The following is a 20,984-nucleotide window of genomic DNA, read 5'->3' on the forward strand; positions in this document are numbered from 1 at the left end:
ATCTGGCCACATCTGTTACACTGCCGAGTAATTTAGAGCACAGACCCATATTTCTGAGAGAATATAAAATGGCTGTCAAATTCCGTTAGGATCTCCCATTATTTGAAAATAATAGCTGACAGATTACATATTGTGTCAGAGCCACATTTGCATCTGTGCCAACTGAGAAGAGCTTATTTATATTAGCAACTGCAAACAAAAAAGCTCATGTCCATTATCTTGTTGTAAATGTGAATCTCCACGTCAGCCGCATTTGCTGGCCATTAAGGAATTTCTATGTCATTTCTATAGTGCCTTTCATGGCTTCAGGATGCCAGAGCACCTAACAGCCAATGAAAGACTTCTTTGAGAGCCGTCGCTATTGCGATGTACTGGTTCACAGTCCCACAGTCCCTTTAGGTATAGCAGCAAAGTCGCTACAGAAGCTAAGGTCATTAATATGGCTTTGTTTGTAAATATGCAACACGCTCCCATCAGTTGAATGGAGGGCTAGGATATTAGGGGACCAGGCGGGAGAGGGAAGGCGGAACCAGAAGCGGGTGGCGAAGGCCCTCCTGCTCCGACTGCTAAATTGGGGGAAGGCTAATTATAACAATATTAGGCAGGAACTGAAGAATGTAGATTGGGGGCAGCTGTTTGAGGGTAAATCAACATCTGACATGTGGGAGTCTTTCAAACGTCAGCTGATTAGAATCCAGGACCAGCATGTTCCTGTGAGGAAGAAAGACAAGTTTGGCAAGTTTCGGGAAGCTTGGATAACACGGGATATTGTGAGACTAGTCAAAAAGAAAAAGGAAGCATTTGTAAGGGCTGCAAGGCTAGGAACAGATGAAGCACTTGAGGAATATAAAGACAGTAGGAAGGAACTTAAGCAAGGAGTTAGGAGGGCTAAAAGGGGTCATGAAAAGTCATTGGCAAACAGGATTAAGGAAAATCCCAAGCCTTTTTATACATATCACAAGAGCAAGAGGGTTACCAGGGAAAGGGTTGGTCCACTCAAGGACAGAGATGGGAATCTATGCGTGGAGCCAGAGGAAATGGGTGAGGTGCTAAATGAGTACTTTGCGTCAGTATTCACCAAGGAGAAGGACTTGGTGGATGATGAGCCGAGGGAAGGGAGTGCAGATAGTCCCAGTCATCTTATTATCAAAAAGGAGGAGGTGTTGGGTGTCTTGCAAAGCATTAAGGTAGATAAGTCCCCAGGGCCTGATGGGATCTACACTAGAATACTGAGGGAGGCAAGGGAAGAAATTGCTGGGGCCTTGACAGAAATCTTTGCATCCTCATTGGCTACAGGTGAGGTCCCAGAGGACTGGAGAATAGCCAATGTTGTTCCTTTGTTTAAGAAGGGTGGTAAGGATAATCCAGGAAATTATAGGCCGGTGAGTCTTACGTCAGTGATAGGGAAACTATTAGAGAGGATTCTTCGGGACAGGATTTACTCCCATTTGGAAACAAACAAACTTATTAGCGAGAGACAGCATGGTTTTGTGAAGGGGAGGTCATGTTTTAGTAATTTGATTGAGTTTTTTGAAGAAGCGACGAAGATGTTTGATGAGGAAAGGGCGGTGGATGTTGTCTATATGGACTTCAGTAAAGCCTTTGACAAGGTCCCGCATGGCAGACTGGTGCAAAACGTGAAGTCACATGGGATCAGAGGTGAGCTGGCAAGATGGATACAGAACTGGCTCAGTCACAGAAGACAGAGGGTAACAGTGGATGGGTGTTTTTCTGAATGGAGGGATGTGACCAGTGGTGTTCCGCAGGGATCAGTGCTGGGACCTTTGCTGTTTGTAGTATATATAAATGATTTGGAGGGAAATGTAGCTGGTCTGATTAGTAAGTTTGCGGACGACACAAAGGTTGGTGGAGTTGCGGATAAATGTTGAGGATTGTCAGAGGATACAGCAGGATATAGATCGGTTGGAGACTTGGGCGGAGAAATGGCAGATGGAGTTTATTCCGGACAAATGTGAGGTAATGCATTTTGGAAGGTCTAATGCAGGTGGGAGGTATACAGTAAATGGCAGAACCCTTAGGAGTATTGACAGACAGAGAGATCTGGGCGTACAGGTCCACAGGTCACTGAAAGTGGCAACGCGGGTGGATAAGGTAGTCAAGAAGGCATACGGCATGCTTGCCTTCATCGGTCGGGGCATAGAGTATAAAAATTGGCAAGTCATGTTGCAGCTGTACAGAACCTTAGTTTGGCCACACTTAGAATATTGCGTGCAATTCTGGTCGCCACACTACCAGAAGAACGTGGAGGCTTTGGAGAGGGTACAGAGGAGGTTTACCAGGATGTTGCCTGGTCTGGAGGGCATTAGCTATGAGGAGAGGTTGGAAAAACTCGGATTGTTTTCACTGGAACGACGGAGGTGGAGGGGCGACATGATAGAGGTTTACAAAGTTATGAGCGGCATGGACAGAGTGGATAGCCAGAAGCTTTCTCCCAGGGTGGAAGAGTCAGTTACGAGGGGACATAGGTTTAAGGTGCGAGGGGCAAAGTTTAGAGGGGATGTGCGAGGCAAGTTTTTTACACAGAGGGTGGTGAGTGCCTGGAACTTGCTGCCAGGGGAGGTGGTGGAAGCAGATACGATAGTGATGTTTAAGAGACATCTTGACAAATATATGAATAGGAAGGGAATAGAGGGATATGGGCCCCGGAAGTGCAGAAGGTGTTAGTTTCGGCAGGCATCAAGATCGGCGCAGGCCTGGAGGTCCGAATGGCCTGTTCCTGTGCTGTACTGTTCTTTGTTCTTGTTCTTTGACTCCTATTCCTGTTAGCAAGCTCACGCGGGCAGCCAATTAACAGCTGGCAGGCAGGGTGGCCAACCAGTCAGTGGCCAGAGGCAGGCATTGAGGCAGCTGGGTTGTCACCTGATGCAAAAGGAATTGCTGGTGCCATGTTTAAAAGGTCGTCAGCACCCGGGCCCTGATGCATTCTTTGCTGCAGCAATCATCCCTGCATCCTCCAAAGAGTCAGACCTTGAACGTTGAGCCCTCCATCTTCCTCCGAACATTGAACCCTCCATTATCCTCCAAACATTGAACCCTCCATTATCCTCCGAACATTGAACCCTCCAGAATCCTCTGAATATTGAACCCTCCAGCATCCTCAGAATAAATCCAGACCTCCCTTTCATGTTCTCCTCCTCGCTGGAGGCCCTTCCTCCCGAATGAACAATGCCTATTGCACTTGGGGACTGCTGGTCTGACTGGGCCACCTTGCCAGTAACTGCTGCAACGTGGCCCACCCCACACCCCCATTTCACAGGCTTAAAATCCTGGCTGATGTCTTGGAAGGTGCTTTATAAATGCAAGTCCTTTCTTTCTTTGTCGCTTAGCCAGTCAGAATGAATGCCGGTGTGTTTTTGAACATCACACCTAACTCTATGGCTGCTGGCCATTCATCAGTGCTTGCACACTTGCAAGTGTAGATTGCCTGTGGGAGTGTTGGATAGCAGAACTGTCAACTGCTGTAGCTTTTCAGCATTTTTATTTCCCACTTCCAACAAATTTCTTTTGAATTCATGCAACATCTGATTATATTTTGATTGAAAAACACTTTAATTAAAAGTCGACTTGCTCATCAGTGTCCAGCGACTATATAGTGATTCATTACAATCTGTAAGCATATTTGTTAGTTCTTTTTTCTGCATGACAACATTTCAAAAGTACTTCATTGGCTGCAAAGCGCACTGGGGCATCCTAAGGTTGTGAAAGGCAGCTATATAAATGCAAGTCTTTCTATTTTTATCTTTTCTTTTTTAAATATTGCATTCTAGAATTCTAGAACTCTCTGTTTTTGTGTTGTGCTTGACAGTCCCTCTGGCTCATTCAATATTTGAAGAACTCTAATGCTATTTATTAAACTGGAGGAAAAGGTACATTGGTAACGTGAAAGATTAGATCGGGAGGGGTTTTGATAAAGTAAATAGGGAGAAACTGTTTCTACCAGCAGAAGTCCACCAGAGGACAAAAATTTAAGATAATTGGCAAAAGAACCAGAGGCTACATGAGGAGATTTTTTTTTTTCCGCAGCCAGTTGTTATGATCCAGAAGGTACTGACTGAATGGGCAGTGGAAGTAGATTCAATAATCATTTTCAAAAGGAAATTGGAAAATATTTGAAATGGAAAGATTTGCAGTACTAGGGGGAAAGAGCAGGAGAGTGGGACTAATTGGATAGCTCTTGCGAAGAGTCAGCACAGACAAGATTGGCCCAATGGCCTCCATTTATTTTATAGCAGATTTTACAGCAGAGAATTTGGAGACCAGCGGTAGAGTTGGAGAGAGCAGCAAAGGTTTACCAAGACTGATTCCTGGGATGGTGGGACTGACATATGAGGAGAGATTGAGTCGGTTCGGATTATATTCGCTGGAGTTCAGAAGGGTGAGGGGGGAATCTCATAGGAACCTATAAAATTCTAACAGGACTTGACAGGGTAGATGCAGGAAGGATGTTTCTGATGGTGGGGGAGTCCAGAATCAGGGGTTATAGTCTAAGGATATGGGCTAAACCTTTCAGGACTGAGATGAGGCGAAATTTTTTCACCCAGAGATTGGTGAGCCTGTGGAATTCGTTACCACAGAAAGCAGTTGAGGTCAAAACGTTAAATGTTTTCAAAAAGGAATAAGATATAGCTCTTGGGTTTAAAGGGATCAAAGGATATGGGGAGAAAGTGGGAACAGGTTACTGAGTTGGATGATCAGCCATGATCATAATGAATGGCAGAGCAGGCTCGAAGGGCCAAATGGCCTACTCCTGCTACTATTTTCTATGTTTCTATGTATCACTTCACAATTGTATGAAATGGGTTATGGCCTGTGTTCAAAGAGTGGACAGAGGAAACATGACATCAATGTGTTAAATGGTCACTTGTTATTATTGCCAATGGTAGTTTCTAGGCTTGAGCAAGGATGACTTGAGTCAGCTCAGCTTAATTGGTGATCTGCTGACTCCTGCAGATGAGGAGGTTACGGATTAATACCCTGCAACAGGCATTGCGCATAATGCAAGCCTGCTTTCTGTAGTATAAGGGTTTGAAAGGGTTAATGTTTGAGACAGTGTGAGTGATACTTCCCACCATGATGATGTAAGAGATCACATGAGAGAAACTTGAGGGAGAAGCAGCATGGCATCAGTGGAGTTCGACATGCTTATGTAAAGCTGTATATAGTTCTCTACTATGTAATAAAAACTTACCGAAGACCCAGTAATCTCTCCTAGCTAGACTAACCAAACATACGAATCAGGGAGTTGGCTTTCAGAGGCATTCAAGCTGCACTACAGAGGCATGGGGGTCTGTGAAAAAAATCCCAGTCCAGCGATTGCAGGCTTCAGGTCGGAGAGCCAAGCAACAGTGGGGGACCTGGTGAGCAACCCTTAAAAAAGGGTACACAGTTGTTTATAATGGCACACTAGGCAGGCAGCGTCAGGAAAAAAATGAGAAGTCCTTAACAAAGATGGATCCGTGGTCAGCGCCATTACACAAGGTGACCGCAAGGCTAAAAAACGTGGGAAAACTTCCGGTACAGGAAGGAAAAGTAAAATAGAAAGAAAACTACCTACAAAGTTTAGAAAAGTCATAGATCTTACATTTACACTGCCAAAGAGGTTTGGACATATGGAAGGACCAAATGAAACTCAAACCTAGTCACTTTGGAGAAAAAAATTTTTTTGAGCTACAGAACAGCTTCAAAATTAGATAGCAAATCTGAAGCAGAACAAGTCAACACATTACTTGATTCCATAGGAGCAATAGCAGACTACATTATTGCAAGAAAAGGCAAAGGTAATAATCTCTAGATTATTACCTGAACCACATGCAAATTGGCATTTGGCAAATAAGATTAGAGAGATAAATGCGTGGCTCAAAGACTGGTGCGGTCGAGGTGGGTTCCAGTTCATGGGCCACTGGCACCAGTACTGGGGAAAGTGGGGGCCGTTCCGTTGGAACGGTCTACACCTGAACTGTGCTGAGGTCAGTGTTCTAGCGAGCTCCAAAACTAAGGAAGTAAATAGTGGGAGCAAGGGATTAAATTTGGGAAAATGTGGCAAATCAAAGAGTAGAGACAAGGCAAGAGAGGGAACGATATTAACATAGAAAATAATAAACAGACTGTAGCAGGAAGGGACAGAGAGTACAAATCTAAGAGTAAATCAGCTGTCAAGGCTAGACATTACAAAAATAATAAGAGGACAAACTAAAGGCTGTATAGCTGAATGCACGTAGCATTCAAAACAAAACAAATGAACTGATAGTGCAAATAGAAATAAATAAGTGCAATCTGACAGCTATTACAGAGACATGGCTCCGGCATGGCATAGATTGGAATCTGAATATTGAAGGTACATGACAATTAGGAGGACAGGAAGCTCGGTAAAGGTTGCTTTGCTCTGTTAATTAATGATAGTATGAGCACATTTGAGAGGCATGTCCTAAGTTCAGGAAATCAGGATGTAGAAGCAGTTTGGGTAGAGATGAGAAATGATAAAGGTACGAAGTCACTTGTGGAAGTGGCATACAGGCCCCCCAACAGTAACCACACAGTAGGACAGAGTCTAAAGGAAGAAATAATGGGAGCTTGTCAGAAGGGCAAGGTGATATTCATGGGGGATTTTAATCTACATACAGACTGGAAGAATCAGATGGGCAAAGGTAGCCGAGATGAGGAGTTCTTAGAATGTTTTTGGGATAGTTTCTCAGATCAGTATGCTCTGGAGCCAACCAGAGAGCAGGCTGTACTAGATCTGGTATTGTGCAACGAGATAGGATTAATTAATGACCTCATAGTGAAGGTATCAGCAATCATAATATGGTTGAATTTTACATTCAGTTTGAGGAAGAGAAGAATGGGTCCAACACTAATATTTAAAACTTAAACAAGGACAATTATCGGGACATGAAAGCAGATCGAGCAAAAGTGAACTGGCAAACCAGGTTAAGGGATAGATCAACAGAGATGCAGTGGCAGACATTTAAGGGGATATTTCAAAATACATAGAATAGATACATTCCAATGAGGAAGGAAAATTCCAAGGGGAGGACCTACCATCCATAGTTAACTAAAAAGGTTAAATAATGTATCAAACTTAAAGAAAAAGCATATAATTGTGCAAAGATGGATGGCAGGTCAGAGCATTGGATAGAATATAAAAACAGCAAAGAATGGCTAAAAGATTGATAAGGAGGGAAAACTTAGAGTACAAGAGAAAGCTAGCTAGAAATAGTTGATGCTTTAGTTTTAATTTTCCAAAGTTCCCTGGATTCAGGGAAGGTTCCAGTAGATTGGAAATAATGAATGTAACTCCTTTTTCATAAAGGGAGGGAGACAGAAAGCAAGAAACTACAGGCCAGTTAGCTTAATATCTATCTTAGGGAAAATGTTAGAAGCTATTATTAAAGATGTTATAGCAGGGCACTTAGAAAAATCCAAGGTAAGCAAGCAGAGTCAACATGTTTTTGTGAAAGGGAAATCAAGTTTAACCAATTTATTAGAGTTCTCTGAAGATGTAACATGTGCTGTGGATAAAGGGGAAATGGTGGAAGTACTGTACTTAGATTTCCAAAAAGCATTGGATAAGGTACCACATCAAAGGTTACTGCGGAAAATAAAAGCTCAGTTGCGGGGGTAACATATTGGCGGTGATAGAAGATTGGCTAGCTCACAGGAAACAGAGAGTAGGCATAAATGGGTCATTTTCTGGTTGGCAAATGTAACGTGTCGTGTGCTGCAGGGAGCAGTGCTGGGGCCTCAACATTTTACAATTTATACAAATGACTTGGATGAAGGGACTGAAGATATAGTTTCTAAATTTGCTGTTAACACAAAGATAGATAGGAAAGTAAATTGTAAAGAGGACATAAGGAGGCTACAAAGGGATATAGATAAGTTAAATGAGTGGGCAAAGATCTAGCAAATGGAGTATAATGTGGGGAAATGTGGCATTGTCCATTTTGGCAGGAAGAATAAAAAAGAAGCATATTATCTAAATGGTGAGAGATTGGAGAGCTCTGAGATGCAGAGGGATCTGGGTGTCCTAGTGCATGAATCACAAAAAGGTTAATATGCAGGTTCAGCAAGTAATTAGGAAAGCTAACAGAATGTTATAGTTTATTGCAAAGGGAATTGAATACAAAAGCAAGGAGGTTATGCTACAGTTACACAGGGCATTGGTGAGACCACATCTGGAGTACTGTGTGCAGTATTGGTCTCCTTATTTAAGGAAGGATGTAATTGCATTGGAAGCAGTTCAGAGAAGATTTACTAGACTAATACCTGGAATGGGTGGCCTATCTTACAAGGGAAGATTGGACAGGCTAGGCTTATATCCGCTGGAATTTGGAAGAGTAAGAGGTGACTTGATTGAAACATATAAGATCCTGAGGGGTCTTGACAGGGTGGATGTGGAAAGGATGTTTCTCCTTGTGGGTGAATCTAGAACCAAGGGTCACTAATTAAATATAAAGGGTCACCCATTTAAGACAGAGATGAGGAAAAATGTTTTCTCTTAGAGGGTCATGAGTCTTTGGAACTCTCTTCCTCAAAAGGCAGTGGAATATTTTTAAGGCAGAGGTAGATAGATTCTGGATAAGCAAAGGGGTGAAAGGTTAACGGGGTAGGTGGGAATGTGGAATCGAGGTTACTATCAGATCAGCCATGATCTTATTGAATGGTGGAGCAGGTTCGAGGGGCCGAGTGGCCGACTCCTGCTCCTAATTCATATGTTCGTATATTCATTAATGAGCTATCAAATAAATTTGAAGAAGTTTTAAAAGCCTTTGATAATTATTTCAATCTGAGAACAATATGATTCTAGGAAGGACCAAATTCAACAGAAGGATCCATAAACCAAATGAACCTTTACTGGCTCAATGAAGAATGCGAATATGGTGACCTAAAAGCAGAATTCATATGAGACCACATTGTAGTAAGTATTGCTGATGAGTCCCTATCAGATTTATTGCAGTCTAATAAAGACTTCATCCAAAACAAAGCAATACAGCTGGTGAGACAAGCAGAGAGAACAGAGCAATTTTTAAAAATTATTTCACGGGATGTGAGCATCACTGGCTAGGCCACCATTTACTGCCCATCCCTAATTGCCCTTGAGAAGCAATCCTGAGAACTGAAGAAAAACCTTTGCTCAGGATACCTCCCGCGACCATACAGTTCTTTAAGCTCAGGACCGCAAAAGTAACACCAGAAAAGGAGGTTCACTTGGGAGGGAAAGTGCAAGCCACCATGAAGCCAGTGCTGTCGCACCAAGAAGACCTACAGCCACGAACAGTGTCCTGCAAAAAAAGCAGAATGCTTTCACTGCAAGAAAGTTGGCCATTTTGAGAAGATGTGCCAAAGTAAAACCTTTACTTTCACAGGTTCTAACGGAAAACCCATAGAGCTATTCATGAAGTTGAACAGTCTCCAGCAGAAGAGAAACCAGAAAACTTCCTTGGTGAGATCAATGACCCTAATCATGCACTCTGGACTGCAGATATATATGTCAACAGACATATCACCAACTTTAAACTAAGCATTGGAGCAAGCCTAACAGTTTTATAAGACAACGAACTGTGGTTATCAACGTATCGCCTGCAACCAACAGAAACTCAGTTACATGGTCGAGGAGGGATTGAACTGCAGTCAACGGAAAGCTACATGCAACACTCCAGTATAAAGGAAAGCAGATGTTGGAAACGCTATATGTTCGACAGAATCAAGAATCTTCTCTTTAAAGTAGACGAGCTTGTATGGAACTGAATATCAGGAAAGTGGAAGAAGTTAAGCAGCAAGAATCCAGGAGTCACTTCCAAAAAGACTTTCCGATATTATTTACTGGTCTAGGAAGACTTAAGACTGAATACAGTATTACTTTGCGAAACGATGCTAAACCTGCATGTATTTTTACACCGAGGAAGATACCACACCCACTAATGAGGCAAGTCCAGTGTGGATTAGCACCATCAGAGCTCTTGCTGGGAAGAAAGCTTCGAACACAACTTCCCATTCTACCCAAAATATTACTTCCAGAGCGAGAAGTTCAGGATTATCAGAGTTCAAGACAGAGAAAAATCTTACCGAAAACAAAAAGCTTATATTTTAATTTTTAATTTTTATATTTTCTCTCAGAGGGTCGTAAGTCTTTGGAATTCTCTTCCTCAAAGGGTGTTGGAAGCAGAGTCTTTGAATATTTTTAAGGCAGTGGTAGATAGATTCTTGATAAGCAAGGGTATGGAAGGTTGTTGGGGATAGGTGGAAATGTGGATCAATCAGTTCAGTCTGCCTTCTTCTGGAGCATTCCCCTCCCAACAAGAGCCAAACTGTAAATCAGATGTTATGATCCCAATGGAGACCACCAACAAACCAAAACAAAAACAACTCCACCAACTGCCCCAATTTAGGAAACAAAAAACAGACAAGATTTCACTTTTATAAATTTTACTTTAACATTCAAATCAAAACCAACATAAATTGAACATGAACGAACAGCTTAACTATGACCTTACCTGGGAGTGGAGGGACGGCTGGCGGACCTGAGAGGAACCTGATCTGGAGCAGCGGCTGGAAATAAAGAGCGGGGCTTGAGGCCCTCATTCACTTACCTGGGAGTGGAGCAGCAGCTGGCGGACCTGCGAGGAAGCTGATCCGGAGCGGCGGCTGGCTCTCTCTCACTCCCTGTGTCTCTCAGCACGCACTGAGACTCGAATAAGAGAAAAATAACGTACAGTAACATCACGGGAATTCGGCAAGGTGATTGGTTGGGTAAGTAACAGCTGTTAGTGCATTTAAATTGCTTAAAAAAGGGGAGTAACTAAATTAATTTAAAGGTAAGTCATGGCAGGAGAGCTCAGCCCCATGGTATGCCCCTCCTGCACTATGTGGGAAATCAGGGATGCTTCCAGTGTTCCTGACAACCATGTGTGCAGGAAGTGTATCCATCAGCAGCGACTGACAACCCGCATTATGGAGCTAGAGCTGTGGGTGGATTCACTGTGGAGCATCCGTGATGCAGAGGACGTCGTGGACAGAACGTTTAGAGAGGTGGTCACACCGCAGGTAATGGCAGCACAGGCAGAAAAGGGATGGGTGACCACCAGGTGGAGTAATAGGCGCAGGCAGGTAGTACAGGAGTCCCTTGTGGCATACCCCTCTCAAATAGATATAACACTTTGGATACTGTTGGGGGGGGTGACCTTCCCGAGGAAAGCAGCAACAGCCAGGTCCGTGGCACCAAGGATGGCTCTGCTGCACAGCAGGAGGGAAAAAGGAGTGGAAGAGCTATAGTGATAGGGGATTCTATCGGAAGGGGCACAGATAGGAATTTCTGTGGCTGCAAACGTGACTCCAGGATGGTATGTTGCCTCCCTGGTGCTAGGGTTAAGGATGTCACAGAGTGGGGGCAGGACATTCTGAAGGGGGAGGGTGATCATGATACACATTGGTACCAATGACATAGGTACAAAAAGATAGAACATCGAACATAGAACAGTACAGCACAGTACAGGCCCTTCGGCCCACGATGTTGTGCCGAACCTTTAACCTACTCTAAGATCAAACTAACTACCTACCCTTCATTCAACTATCATCCATGTATCTATCCAAAAGTAGCTTAAATACCCCTAATGTATCTGCTTCTACTACGACCGCTGGCAGCGCATTCCACGCACCCACCACTCTCTGTGTAAAGAACCTACCTCTGACATCTCCCCGAAACCTTCCTCCAATCACCTTAAAATTATGCCCCCTGGTTATAGCCCTTTCCACCCTGGGAAAAAGTCTCTGACTATCCACTCGATCTATGCCTCTCATCATCTTGTACACCTCTATCAAGTCACCTGTCATCCTTCTTCGCTCCAATGAGAAAAGCCCCAGCTCCCTCAATCTTTCTTCGTAGGACATGCCCTCCAGTCCAGGCAGCACCTGATAAATCTCCTCTGCACCCTCTCTAAAGCTTCCACATCCTTCCTATAATGAGGCGACCAGAACTGAACACAATATTCCAAGTGTGGTCGAACCAGGGCCTTATAGAGCTGCAGCATAACCTCGCGGCTCTTAAACTCAATCCCCCTGTTAATGAAAGCCAACACACCATATGCCTTCTTAACAACCCTATCAACTTGGGTGGCAACTTTGAGCGATCTATGGACATGGACCCCAAGATCCCGCTGTTCCTCCACACTACCAAGAATCCTGTCTTTAGGCCTGTATTCCACATTCAAATTCGACCTTCCAAAATGAATCACTTCACACTTTTCCAGGTTGAACTCCATCTGCCACTTCTCAGCCCAGCTCTGCATCCTGTCAATGTCCCGTTGCAACCTACAACAGCCTTCCACACTATCCACAGCTCCAGCAACCTTCGTGTCATCGGCAAACTTGCTAACCCAACCTTCCACTTCCTCATCCAAGTCATTTATAAAAATCACAAAGAGCAGAGGTCCCAGAACAGATCCTTGTGGAACACCACTGGTCACCGAGCTCCATGCTGAATACTTTCCATCTACTACCACCCTCTGACTTCTATGGGCCAGCCAATTCTGTATCCAGACAGCCAACTTTCCCTGAATGCCATGCCTCCTTACTTTCTGAATGAGCCTACCATGGGGAACCTTATCAAACGCCTTGCTAAAATCCATATACACCACATCCACTGCTCTTCCTTCATCAATGTGTTTTGTCACATCTTCAAAGAATTCAATAAGGCTTGTGAGGCATGACCTGCCCCTCACAAAGCCATGTTGACTGTCTCTAATCAAACCATGCTTTTCCAAATAATCATAAATCCTGTCTCTCAGAATCCTCTCCAATAATTTGCCCACTACCGACGTAAGACTGACTGGTCTATAATTCCCAGGGTTATCCCTATTCCATTTCTTGAACAAGGGAACAACATTTGCCACCCTCCAATCATCCGGTACTCCTCCAGTGGACAGTGAAGACGCAAAGATCATCGCGAAAGGCGCAGCAATCTCTTTCCTCGCTTCCCATAATATCCTTGGGTATATCCCGTCTGGCCCCGGGGACTTATCTGTCCTCATGTCTTTCAAACTTTCCAGCACATCCTCCCTCTTAACCTCAACCTGTTCGAGCATATCAGCCTGTTCCACGCTGTCCTCACAAACGACCAGGTCCCTCTCACTAGTGAAGACTGAAGCAAAGTATTCATTTAGGACCTCCCCTACCTCCTCCGACTCCAGGCACAAGTTCCCTCCACTATCCCTGATCGGCCCTATCCTCACTCCGGCCATCCTCTTGTTCCTCACATTAGTGTAGAATGCCTTGGGACTTTCCTTAATCCTACCCGCCAAGACTTTTTCATGTCCCCTTCTAGCTCTCCTAAGTCCATTCTTCAGTTCCTTCCTGGCTACCTTGTAACCCTCTAGAGCCCTGTCTGATCCTTGCTTCCTCAACCTTAAGTAAGCTTCCTTCTTCCTCTTGACTAGCTGTTCCACATCTCTTGTCATCCAAGGTTCCTTCACCCTACCATCCCTTCCCTGCCTCATCGGGACAAACCTATCCAGCAGTCGCAGCAAGTGCTCCCTAAACAACCTCCACATTTCTGTCGTGTATTTCCCTGAGAACATCTGTTCCCAATTTATGCTCCCCAGTTCCTGCCTAATAGCATTGTAATTCCCTCTCCCCCAATTAAATATTTTCCCATCCCGTCTGCTCCTGTCCCTCTCCATGACTATAGTAAAGGTCAGGGAGTTGTGATCACTATCACCGAAATGCTCTCCCACCGATAGATCTGCCACCTGGCCTGGTTCGTTGCCATTCACCAAGTCCAACATAGTCTCCCCTCTAGTCGGCCTATCTACATATTGAGTCAGGAAACCTTCCTGGACACACCTGACAAAGACTGCTCCATCCAAACTATTTGCACTAAGGAGGTTCCAATCAATATTAGGGACGTTGAAGTCACCCATGACAACAACCCTGTTACTTCTGCACCTTTCCAAAATCTGCCTCCCAATCTGTTCCTCCATGTCTCTTCGAGGGCAGCACAGTGGCGCAGTGGTTAGCACCGCAGCCTCACAGCTCCAGGGACCTGGGTTCAATTCCGGGTACTGCCTGTGTGGAGTTTGCAAGTTCTCCCTGTGTCTGCATGGGTTTCCTCCGGGTGCCCCGGTTTCCTCCCACATGCCAAAGACTTGCTGGTTGATAGGTTAATTGGCCATTATAAATTGCCCCTAGTATAGGTAGGTGGTAGGGAAATATAGGGACAGGTGGGGATGTAGGAATATGGAATTGGTGTAGGATTAGTATAAGTGGGTGGTTGATGTTCAGCACAGACTCGGTGGGCCAAAGGGCCTGTTTCAGTGCTGTATAACTGAACTAAACTAAACTATGTCTCTGTTGCTATTGGGGGGGTCTATAGAAAACTCCCAACAAAGTGACTGCTCCTTTCCTGTTTCTGACTTCCACCCATAATGACTCAGTCGACAAACCCTCCTCGATGACCTCCCTTTCTGCAGCTGTGATACTATCCCTGATTAACAATGCCACTCTCCCACCTCTTTTACCTCCCTCCCTATTCCTTTTGAAACATCTAAACCCCGGAACATCCAACATCCATTCCTGCCCCTGTGATATCCGCGTCTCCGTAATGGCCACAACATCGTAGCTCCAAGTCCTGATCCATGCTCTAAGTTCATCACCCTTATTCCTGACACTTCTTGCGTTAAAATAGACACACTTCAACCCATCATACTGGCTGCAACTTTGCCCTGTCAACTGTCTAACCTTCCTCACAGACTCTCTGCACTCGGTATCTGCCTGTTCAACAGCTACCCCATCCGTTGATCCGTAGCTCCGGTTCCCATACCCCTGCCAAACTAGTTTAAACCCTCCCGTAGAGCTCTAGCAAACCTCCCGCCCAGGATATTGGTGCCCCTCCAGTTCAGATGCAACCCATCCTTCTTGTACAGGTCCCACCTTCCCCAGAAGGTATCCCAATGATCTACATATCTGAATCCCTCCCTCCTGCACCAGTTCTGCAGCCACGTGCTCAGCTGCACTCGCTCCCTGTTTCTAACCTCACTAGCACGTGGCACCGGTAACAATCCTGAGAATACTACTCTGCTCGTCCTGGGATGAGGTCCTGCAACAGGAATTTAGGGAGCGAGATAGCAGATTAAAAAGCAGGCCCTCTAAGGTTGTAATCTCTGGATTACGCCCGGTGCCACATGTTAGTGAGTTTAGAAATAGGAGGATAGAGCAAATGAATACGTGGCTGAGGAGATGGTGCAGGAGGGAGGGTTTTAGTTTCCTGGATCACTGGGTCTGTTTCTGGCAAAGGCGGGACCTGTACAAGTTGGACAGTGGCGCAGTGGTTGGCACTGCAGCCTCACAGCTCCAGCGACCTGGGTTCAATTCTGGGTACTGCCTGTGTGGAGTTTGCAAGTTCTCCCTGTGTCTGCGTAGGTTTCCTCCGGGTGCTCCGGTTTCCTCCCACCACCAAAGACTTGCAGGTTGATAGATAAATTGGCCATTATAAATTGCCCCTAGTATAGGTAGGTGGTAGGGGAATATAGGGACAGGTGAGGATGTGGTAGGAATATGGGATTAGTGTAGGATTAGTATAAATGGGTGGTTAATCGTCGGCACAGACTCGGTGGGCTGAAGGGCCTGTTTCAGTGCTGTATCTCCAAATCTAAATGCACCTGAACCGGAATGGGACAAGCACCCTTGCTGGGAGATTTGTTAGTTCTGTTGGGTGGGGGGGGGGGGTGGGGGTTTAAACAAATTTGGCAGGGGGCTGGGATACAGAGTGGAGGGTACAGTAGAGGGTAATATAGGACAGAAAGTGAGTCTGCCTGGAAGGCAGAGCAAACCTAGACCTGGTAAGGCACAAGGGAAAAATGCAAGGTTGGATTGCATCTATTTCAATGCAAGGAGTCTTACTAGTAAGGCAGATGAATTGAGGGTGTTGATTAGCACATGGAATTATAATATTATTGCAATCACAGAGATATGGTTGAGGGAGGGACAGGACTGGTAGCTCAATATTCCAGGGTATAGAATCTTCAGGCACTACAGGGGAGAGGATAAAAGAGGAGGTGGCATTGCACTGTCGATTAAGGAGTCAATTACTGCAGTAAGGAGGGATGACATCTGAGAAGGTTCCTCAAATGAGGCCATTTGGGTAGAAATTAAAAACAAAAAAGGGGCAATCACTCGGCTGGGTGTCTACTACAGGCCTCCAAACAGTCAGGGAGAGATAGAGCAGCAGCTATGTCAGCAAATCTCAGAGAGGTAGAAAAATAATAGGATTTCAACTACCCCAGTATTAACTGGGATAGCCTTAGTGCAAAAGGCTTAAAAGGGGGGGGAATTCTTAAAATGCATACAGGAGAGCTTTTTGAGCCAGTATGTAGAAAGTCCTACAAGGGAAGGGGCAGTATTGGACCTAATCCTAGGGAATGAAGCCAGTCAAGTGGTAGAAGTGTCAGTGGAGGAGCATTTCGGGGATAGTGACCATAGTGGGCGGCACAATGGCGCAGTGGTTAGCACCGCAGCCTCACAGCTCCAGGGACCCGGGTTCAATTCTGGGTACTGCATGTGCGGAGTTTGAAAGTTCTCCCTGTGACCGTGTGGGTTTTCGCCGGGTGCTCTGGTTTCCTCTCACTGCCAAAAACTTGCAGGTGATAGGTAAATTGGCCATTGTAAATTGCCCCTAGTGTAGGTAGGTGGTAGGAATATGGGATTAGTGTCGGATTAGTATAAATGGGTGGTTCTTGGTTGGCACAGACTCGGTGGGCCGAAGGGCCTGTTTCAGTGCTGTATCTCTAAAATAAAAAAATAAATAAAAACTCTGTAACATTTAAGGTGATTATGGAAAAGGACAAAGATGGACCAGAAATAAAGGTACTGAATTGGGGGAAGGCCAATTTCAATATGATAGAACAGAATCTGGCCAAAGTGGACGAAGAGCAGCTACTAGTAGGAAAGACTACATCACATCAGTGGGAGTCATTCAAAGAGAAAATAGTGAGAGTTCAGAGCTAACAGTTAAGTTGAAGGGTAGGACTAACAGGCCCAGGGAACCCTGCATGTCAAGGGATATAGAGGATTGGATCAGGAAAAAAAAGGAGGCTTATGGCAGATCCCAAGCACTGAAAACAGCAGAGGAGTATAGAAAGTATAGGGTGCACTTAAAAAAGTAATTAGGACAGCGTAGAGGGGGCATGAAAGAACACTGGCGGGCAAGATAAAGGAAAACCCCAAGGCATTTTATCAGTATATTAAGGGCAAGCGGATAACCAGGGAAAGAGTAGGAAACAACATGGCAATCTTTGTGTGGAGCCAGAGGACATAGGTGAGGTTTTAAATGATTACTTTTCATCGGTGTTCACTATGGAGAAGGACGATGTAGGTGTAGAGATCAGGGAGGGGGATTGTGATATACTGGAACATATTAGCATTGAAAGGGAGGAAATATTAGCTGTTTTAGTGGGCTTAAAAGTGGATCAGGCCCAGATGAGATGTATCCCAGGCTGTTATGTGAGGCAAGGGAGGAGACAGCAGGGGCTTTGACACAAATTTTCAAATCCTCTCTGGCCACAGGAGAGGTACCAGAGGACTGGAAGACAGCGAATGTGGTACGATTATTCAAGAAGTGTAGTAAGGATAAACCAGGTATTTACAGGACGGTGGATGGGAAAATATTGAAAAAAATTCTGAGGGACAGGATTAATCTCCACTTGGAGAGGCAGGGATTCATCAGGGATAGTCAGCATGGCTTTGTCAGGAGGAGATCGTGTCTAACTAACTTGATTGAATTTTTTGAGGAGGTGACTAGATGTGTCGATGAGGGTAAAGCAGAAGATGTAGTATACATGGATTTCAGTAAGGCTTTTGATAAGGTCCCTCTTGGGACATTGGTTAAGAAGGTAAGAGCCCAAGGGATCCAGGGCAATTTGGCAAATTGGATCCAAAATTGGCTTAGTGGCAGGAGGCAGAGGGTAATGGTCGAGGGCTGTTTTTGCATTTAGAAGCCTGTGACCAGTGGTGTACCACAGGGATTGGTGCTGGGACCCTTGCTGTTTGTAGTGTACATTAATGATTTAGACCTGAATATAGGAGGTATCATCAGTAAGTTCACAGATGACACGAAAATTGGTGGTGTTGTAAATAGTGAGGAAGAAATCCTTAGATTACAGGGAGATATAGATGGGCTGATAAAATGGGCAGAGCAGTGGCAAATAGAATTTACTCCTGAAAAGTGTGAGGTAATGCATTTTGGGAGGACTAACAAGGCAAGGGAATATACAATGGATGGTAGGACCCTAGGAAGTACAAAAAGTCAGAAGGACCTTGGTGTACTTGTCCATAGATCACTGAAGGCAGCAGCACAGGTAGAACATAGAACATAGAATATTACAGCGCAGTACAGGCCCTTCGGCCCTCGATGTTGCGCCGACCTGTGAAACCATCTGACCTACACTATTCCATTTTCATCCATATGTATATCCAATGACCACTTAGATGCCCTTAAAGTTGGCGAGTCTACTACTGTTGCAGGCAGGGCGTTCCACGCCCCTACTACTCTCTGAGTAATGAAACTACCTCTGACATCTGTCCTATATCTATCACCCCTCAACTTAAAGCTATGTCCCCTCGTGTTTGCCATCACCATCCGAGGAAAAAGACTCTCACTATCCACCCTATCTAACCCTCTGATTATCTTATATGTCTCTATTAAGCCACCTCTCCTCCTCCTTCTCTCTAACGAAAACAACCTCAAGTCCCTCAGCCTTTCGTCGTAAGACCTTCCCTCCATACCAGGCAACATCCTAGTAAATCTCCTCTGCACCCTTTCCAAAGCTTCCACATCCTTCCTATAATGCGGTGACCAGAACTGCACGCAATACTCCAGGTGCGGCCGCACCAGAGTTTTGTACAGCTGCAGCATGACCTCGTGGCTCCGAAACTCGATCCCCCTACTAATAAAAGCTAACACACCATATGTCTTCTTAACAGCCCTATTAACCTGGGTGGCAACTTTCAGGCATTTATGCACCTGGACACCAAGATCTCTCTGCTCATCTCCACTACCAAGAATCTTCCCATTAGCCCAGTACTCTGCATTCCTGTTACTCCTTCCAAAGTGAATCACCTCACACTTTTCCGCATTAAACTCCATTTGCCATCTCTCAGCCCAGCTCTGCAGCCTATCTATGTCCCTCTGTAACCTGCAACATCCTTCGGCACTATCCACAGCTCCACCGACCTTAGTGTCATCCGCAAATTTACTAACCCACCCTTCTACACCCTCATCCAGGTCATTTATAAAAATGACAAACAGCAGTGGCCCCAAAACAGATCCTTGCGGTACACCACTAGTAACTAAACTCCAGGATGAACATTTGCCATCAACCACCACCCTCTGTCTTCTTTCAGCTAGCCAATTTCTGATCCAAAGCACTAAATCACCTTCAATCCCATACTTCCGTATTTTCTGCAATAGCCTACCGTGGGGAACCTTATCAAACGCCTTACTAAAATCCATATACACCACATCCATGGCTTTACCCTCATCCACCTGTTTGGTCACCTTCTCAAAAAACTCAATAAGGTTTGTGAGGCACGACCTACCCTTCACAAAACCGTGCTGACTATCGCTAATGAACTTATTCTTTTCAAGATGATTATAAATCCTGTCTCTTATAACCTTTTCCAACATTTTACCCACAACCGAAGTAAGGCTCACAGGTCTATAATTACCAGGGCTGTCTCTACTCCCCTTCTTGAACAAGTGGACAACATTTGCTATCCTCCAGTCTTCCGGCACTACTCCTGTCGACAATGACGACATAAAGATCAAGGACAAAGGCTCTGCAATCTCCTCCCTGGCTTCCCAGAGAATCCTAGGATAAATCCCATCTGGCCCAGGGGACTTATCTATTTTCACACTGTCCAAAATTGCTAACACCTCCTCCTTGTGAACCTCAATCCCATCTAGCCTAGTAGTCTGTATCTCAGTATTCTCCTCGACAACATTTTCTTTCTCCACTGTAAATACTGATGAAAAATATTCATTTAACGCTTCCCCTATCTCCTCTGATTCCACACACAACTTCCCACTACTATCCTTGATTGGCCCTAATCTAACTCTAGTCATTCTTTTATTCCTGATATACCTATAGAAAGCCTTAGGGTTTTCCTTGTTCCGATCCGCCAATGACTTCTCGTGTCCTCTCCTCGCTCTTCTAAGCTCTCCCTTTAGATCCTTCCTGGCTAGCTTGTAACTCTCAAGCGCCCTAACTGAGCCTTCACATCTGATCCTAACATAAGCCTTCTTCTTCCTCTTGACAAGCGCTTCAACTTCTTTAGTAAACTACGGCTCCCTCGCTCGACAACTTCCTCCCTGCCTGACAGGTACATACTTATCAAGGACACGCAGTAGCTGCTCCTTGAATAAGCTCCACATTTGGATAAGTTGGTTAGGAAGGCATATGGATATTTGCCTTTATTAGCTGAGGCATGGAATAGAAAAGCAGGGAGGTTATGATGGAGCTGTATAAAACGCTAGTTAGGCCACAGCTGGCGTACTGTGTGCAGCTCTTGTCACCACATAGTAGGAAGGATGTGATTGCTCTGGAGAGGGTGCAAAGGAGATTCACCAAGATGTTGCCTGGGCTGGAGCATTTCAGCTATGAAGAGAGACTGAAGAGGCTAGGGTTGTTTTCCTTGGAGCAGAGAAGGCTGTGGGGGGACATGATTGAGGTGTACAAGATTATGCGGGGCATTGATAGGTTAGAATGGAGGAAGCTTTTTCCCTTATCGGAGGAGTCAAGAACCAGGGGGCATAGATTTAGGGTTAGGGGCAGGAGGTTTAAGGGAGATTTGAGGAAACAATTTTTCACCCAGAGGGTGATTGGAATCTGGAACACACTGCCTGAAGAGGTGGTGGAGGCAGGAACCCTCACAAGAAGTATTTAAGAAGTATTTAGATGACCACTTGAAACTCCATA

This window comes from Heterodontus francisci, chromosome 4 (genome assembly GCF_036365525.1).
Source record: "Heterodontus francisci isolate sHetFra1 chromosome 4, sHetFra1.hap1, whole genome shotgun sequence".
NCBI classification, from domain to species: domain Eukaryota; kingdom Metazoa; phylum Chordata; class Chondrichthyes; order Heterodontiformes; family Heterodontidae; genus Heterodontus; species Heterodontus francisci.